The sequence below is a fragment of the Salmo salar genome, chromosome 05 (genome assembly GCF_965601325.2).
Source record: "Salmo salar chromosome 05, fSalSal1, whole genome shotgun sequence".
Taxonomy (NCBI): domain Eukaryota; kingdom Metazoa; phylum Chordata; class Actinopteri; order Salmoniformes; family Salmonidae; genus Salmo; species Salmo salar.
In genome coordinates, this window is record NC_138295.1 from 39,575,509 (window position 1) to 39,581,638 (window position 6,130).

At 38.9% G+C, this 6,130-nt stretch overlaps 1 long non-coding RNA gene across 1 annotated transcript; it reads right to left on the minus strand.

The window, feature by feature from the left end:
- Positions 1 to 1,852: 1,852 nt before the first annotated feature.
- On the minus strand, positions 1,853 to 5,530 carry LOC123743245 (uncharacterized). The gene is made up of 4 exons (XR_006770049.2): positions 5,341 to 5,530; positions 2,856 to 3,182; positions 2,583 to 2,693; positions 1,853 to 2,204 (listed from the first exon to the last, which is right to left on the minus strand). It is a non-coding gene; the product is annotated as an uncharacterized LOC123743245 (long non-coding RNA).
- Positions 5,531 to 6,130: the final 600 nt, after the last annotated feature.

Sequence of the window (6,130 nt, forward strand, 5' to 3'; positions counted from 1 at the left end):
AAATAATCCATAGTTATATCCAAATAGCTCCGTTCTGTTCGTGCGTTCAAGTCACTATCCGAAGGGTGACGCTGCGGCGCATTTCGTGACAAAAAAATTCAAAATATTCCATTACCGTACTTCGAAGCATGTCAAACGCTGTTTAAAATCATTTTGTATGCTATTTTTCTCGTAAAATAGCGATAATATTCCAACCGGGCGACGTTGTGTTCATTCAAACACTGAAAGAAAAAAATAGAGTCGTCTCGTGCACGCGGACATCAGTGTCATTGTTCTCAGAAGGACCACTCACAAAAACCCCTGCTGTTTTTCGCCCAGAGACTGGAGAGCTCTCGTTCCACTTTCTGGCGCCTTCCTAGAGCCAATGGAAGCCTTAGAAAATGTCATGTTACAGCAGAGATGCTGTATTTTTGATAGAGATGCCCTAGAAGGAGAACAAATTGTCAGACAGGGCACTTCCTGTATAGAATCTTCTCAGGTTTTGGCCTGCCATATGAGTTCTGTTATACTCACAGACATCATTCAAACAGTTTTAGAAACTTTAGAGTGTTTTCTATCCAAATCTACTAATTATACATATTCTAGTTTCTGGGCAGGAGTAGTAACCAGATTAAATCGGGTACGTTTTTTATCCGGCCGTAAAAATACTGCCCCCTATCCCAAACAGGTTCAGAAACATAACAGTACCTCAGTCAGTTATAATTATCACGAGACAATGAATAATGAGACAACTCTATCTTTTAAAGAGACAATGTTCGAAAAACACTGCATCTATCATTAGTCATTATGAGAGTGATTCATTTGACAAAAGTGATTCTGAGTAGCCTATAGTATACCACAAAGAACTTTGATCAAGTGGTTCACTTTCTGTATGATACAAACAAGGCACTTTATATCATGCGTTAAACAAGGAAATCGACACATAAAGAAACATCTTATGAGACACTCCTGCTAACATCACCAACAGTCCAAACAAAGCCTTCATGTCTCTTCATAACACAGGGCTCAAGTCAGCAAATTAAGCTATACTGTACTTTACCAAAATCCTAAATATTTCATTCTGTGCTGATTTTCCATAAGGAAAGAGGAACTTAAATGCATGTATCTTGATGTGTAATATCAGATAAGTTGTAAAAAAGTGATGTGAGGCTACACTCTTAGAAAAAAAGTTTATATCTAGAACTTAAAAGTGTTCTTCGGCTGTCCCCTTTCCACGGAGGGTTCTATATGGAATTCACCTCTAAGAGTGTACTTCTGATTGTAAATAAATATTCTGCCTGAGAAAATGACACCTCGTTTGTTTTGTCAGGGCAGTGGTCAGCTCTAACATATTGAACAAGCTGTTCATCACTGACATTAACACAGTACCTTCTTCACAATTAGTCGGCTCTTTCAGTCCATTTAAGATTGTGACATTATAAAAAAAGAAATGAAGGAGAAAGAAAGAAAGGGGATTTAAGAGGAGGAGAGGTGAGAGAAATAAATGATGTTTCCCAGATGGTTGTTTGCGACACATGCGATGGCATCGACCGGTTGTAACTGATTCCTTTTGGGTTGCAGCTAGACAGAATAACAATATATCATTATGGACTGAATTTATATAGCAATTCCTGGGAGGTCAAACCGTGATGAATTGGGTTTGTTTATTAGAAGCAAATTTAGAAAAACACAAAAAAAAGAACCATTCTTTCATAGAGGGCACACTAGCGGGCCATCCTTTCAATCACAAACTTCTGCAGTGAATGACAACTTTTACTACTGCATAATAACCTTGTTGAGAGTTTGTAAAAAATAAATAATGCATCAATAAATAAAACATTAAATCAGTAACAGAGAGACTATGACAAATGTAGACAGTCCAGTTGTTGGGTTATTTATTTAGGTAAAGAATGTACAAAACCCTCAGCATTGAATGTCATGAAATATAACAGTAATATGGGAAAGTTAATCCAATTCGTTTCAGTAACAAATGTAGGAACAAGGCATCCATACAACTTCAAAAAGACCAACCCTTCGAACATGCAGCTCTCATTGGCCAAGCTGTATTCCAGCATACAAAGTCTCCTCCTGCCCCTCAGGTCTGTCTCTCTCAGTGTTTGGTTTGGCACCCTCCAGCACTACAATCTGTCCATACACCACCTCCTCTGGAGCCTCCCTCTGTTTCCCTCTGTCATCACATTCCAGTTCTGGACTCTCATCAGCATCTGTGTGGAGATGTTTACATTAGTTTTTAGGGGGGGGGGGGGGGGGTGGTAGGATATTGCACAGATCATTTGTTGTCATTTAACATTTGAGGTATGTAAGCAACTCACATACGCTCTAATGTTGATTTAGAAATAGCATCCATTCACCTCCTTCACATGCACTTGACCAATCTGTAGATATGGAAATAGGCCTATCGAAATGTATCTAGGCCTACACTAATTCAAAGTAGGAACAACAACCTAAAAAAAAATCTAAAATGAGCCACAACACTGAAACAACAGTCACATGAGCTGACTGATTGTTGTAATCAGTGGTGTTGATGTTTATCTTTGACGTTTGTTAGATGTGTTAGATTGTTAGGCTGTCACATTACTGACCTGGTGCCTGTGGAGGGTTCCTCCTCTTGCGAATACAGTAAACTCCCACCACCACTGCAAGGACCAGGACCACAGCTACTAGTGACCCTATGACAGGCCCATAAGATCCTCCTGCATGATATGGTGAGGAGAAATAGCGGTGGTGGGTGGGGGGTTTGACACAGTCCCTCACAAATCATGCATGACAACGTTCAAGCATTCAAGATAAATTGCCTTTGGCTTCTATGGAATATTCTTATTTGGCAAATTGATGTGAGTTTTTTAGCTCCTCACCTCCAATTATCAGTTGTACTCCTCTGGTCTCCAAGTACCTTCCTTCTGAATTATGGATTTCTAAACAATATTTAGCAGAATCACTCCTCTCTGTGTTATTTATTTTAAATGTCCCATTATTGATAAAGAACTCTGATCTGGCTTTAATTAATATATAGGTAACGTTGTTTTTTTTCATTTTGAATATCTTTGAATTAGCACCAGTGGGGTCTTTTGTTAATGTAAGTTCGGATCCTGTGGCATCATTCATCAGCTGGAGATAGACAGTTCCTCCCAGAGCTCCGTAACACGACATGTTCTGTGTAGCATTACAGGATGTCTCCATGCCTGTGGATAGAAAAAATAGCTGTTTTGTTGATAGTGATGATAAGTGTAAATCCTTTGCTAAAACTTTATTAATAGCATTTATCCAACTGGTGCGTCTAATCCTGAATGCTGATTGTTTAAAACCGCATCCCAGCAGGTGTCTATTACACAAGTTTTGCCACTGGCTATATCTATGACGTTAAAATGCCTATTTACTCTGTTCCATCTGACTGCGCAATCCACTTTCTCAATGTTTTTAATTAAAATATGTCATCAATATTTGAATATGTTGGCAACCCATTGTATAAATGTGATAATTCCTTTGAAGCCGGTGTTTGGAGGATATATTGGCACGGTATGCCGGCCCTCGACTTCGTCTCGGGACTAACAACACCCGTGCCAATATCCTCCAAACACCTGCTTCTCGGAAATTATCACTTAATTCACTTTGTGACATTATGATAGCCCAAACTGATCTTTTGACAAGTAAATCATTTTCTTGAGCTTGTCTTTTAAAATAATTAACCATCAATTTATACTGAACAAAAATATGAACTCAACATGCAACCATTTCAAAGATTTTACTGAGTTAAAGTTCATAGAAGGAAATCAGCCAATCAGCATGAGTTTTTCCCCACAAAAGGGATTTTATTACAGACAGAATGTCACGTTCTGACCTTAGTATGAGGTCATTTTTCCATAGTAGTTTGGTCAGGGCATGACGGGGGTGTTTTTGTCTATGTATTTTGGGTTTTCTGTTTTCTATGTGGGTTGTCGTTCTGTGTTGTATTTTCTATGTTGTGGCCGGGTATGGTTTCCAATCAGAGGCAGGTGTTTTTCGTTGTCTCTGATTGGAAGCCATACTTAGGCAGCCTGTTTTTCATGGGGTTTTGTGGGTGGTTGTTTTCCGTTTCGTTGTTTGTACCTGATGGGACTGTTGTTGGTCGTTTTGTTATTTTGCAAAGTGTTTTCATTAAAAATAAATATGAGCACTTCACACCCCGCATTTTGGTTTCCTTTAAACGACCCTTATTACACAAACTCCTGAGCTCCCCCCTCACCCTCCTCAGACGATCCCACAGGCAAAGAAGCCGGATGTGGATGTCCTGGGCGGGCGTGGTTATGCGTGGTCTGCGGTTGTGAGGCTGGTTGTATGTACTGCTAAATTCTCTAAAACAATGTTGTTAGAGACATTAAAAAGCTTGGGTGGACATTCCTTCAGTCAGCATGTCAATTGCATGCTACCTCAAAACTTGAAACATCTGTGGCATTGTGTTGTGTGACAAAAGTGTCCTTTTATGGTCCCCGGCACAAGGTGCACCTGTGTAATGATCACGCTGTTGAATCAGTTTCCTGATAGGCCACATCTGTCAGGTGGATGGATTATCTTGGCAAAGGAGAAATGCTCACAAACAGCAATGTTGTCATAATCGTCGTAGTGAGTGGACCAAAACGCAGCGGGTATATATATGCTCATCTTCTTTTATTGAAGAAAACAAAAACAAAAATCATCCTGTTATTATTCACGGGTCTTGAACAAACGCCGAAAACCAGTCCTGTAAGGTTCACTGACAATACACGGAGACAACTACCCACAAAACCCATGGAAAAACACCCCTACTAAATAGGACCTTCAATTAGAGGCAATGAGGAACAGCTGCCTCCAATTGAAGGTCAACCCAAGAAACTTAAACATAGAAATAGACACATTAGAACAAACATAGAAATATACTAACATAGAACATAAACCAAAAACCCCGAAACACATAAAACAAACACCCCCTGCCACGCCCTGACCAAACTACAATAACAAATAACCCCCTTTACTGGTCAGGACGTGACAAATGTAAACAAATTTGTGCACAAATGTTGAGAAATAAGCTTTTTGTGCATATGTAACATTTTTGGGATCTTTTATTTCAGCTCATGAAAAATGGGACCAACACTTTACATGTTAGGTTTATATTTTTGTTCAGTATAAATTGCAATGCTCTATGATCCTACATAAGTGACATTGATTTGTGACTGTTACTTTTCTCTTCATAATAGTGTTGCATGCTGCTGTAATTATTCAGTTACACACCATTTATAACACTGGGTTGTTGACGTTTTAATTTTGCATGACCTCCATAGACAAACAGGTATGTATCTCACTATAGAAAAACATTTTTTATCTTACCATAAGAGGGTTCTGCTGACATAATCAGAAGTCCAAAAATCATTAACATGTTCCTTTACAATGGGTATCTACTGATGTGGCAACTATAGATTCACTATTGAAGTCCCAAACTAGGATTACAAACAACAAACTACCGGCCACATAAGTCAGAATGTCATTAGGCTATTTGAGTAAAACATCTAAATGATCGTGTCATTTCAGGGATGGGGAAGGAAGTGTTTGAACACAACCATGATCTCACTTCTTCATTTCACAGACATAAACATTTTAGTATATAGGATAAGGCATTTTTTTACCTTTAACTAGGCAAGTCAGTTAAGAACAAATTCTTATTTTCAATGACAGGCTAGGAACAGTGGATTAACTGCCTTCAGTGGCAGAATAACTGATTTTTACCTTGTCAGCTTCCAGGATTCGATGTCACAACCTTTCAGTTACTAGTCCAACGCTCTAACCACTAGGCTACCTGCCACCCCGTATATACTTAAGCGAACAAGAGATCTTGAGACTAGATTTATATTAGGGCTATGAGATTTAATGTGATACAAAATAAATTATCACACCAGATTTACACAGTGAGAACTGTGTTTCAGTCTTATACTGTAGGTTATTTAGAGAAACACTATGCCCTTTTAATAGCTGTGTCTGTTACAGTGTTTCTCTGACACAAACTCAAGTCAGTTGTCAAGTGCAAGTTGCAAGAATGGTTGAGAATGTCACGTCCTGGCCAGTATAAGGGTTAATTGTTATTGTAGTTTGGTCAGGACGTGGCAGAGGGTATTCGTTTTAT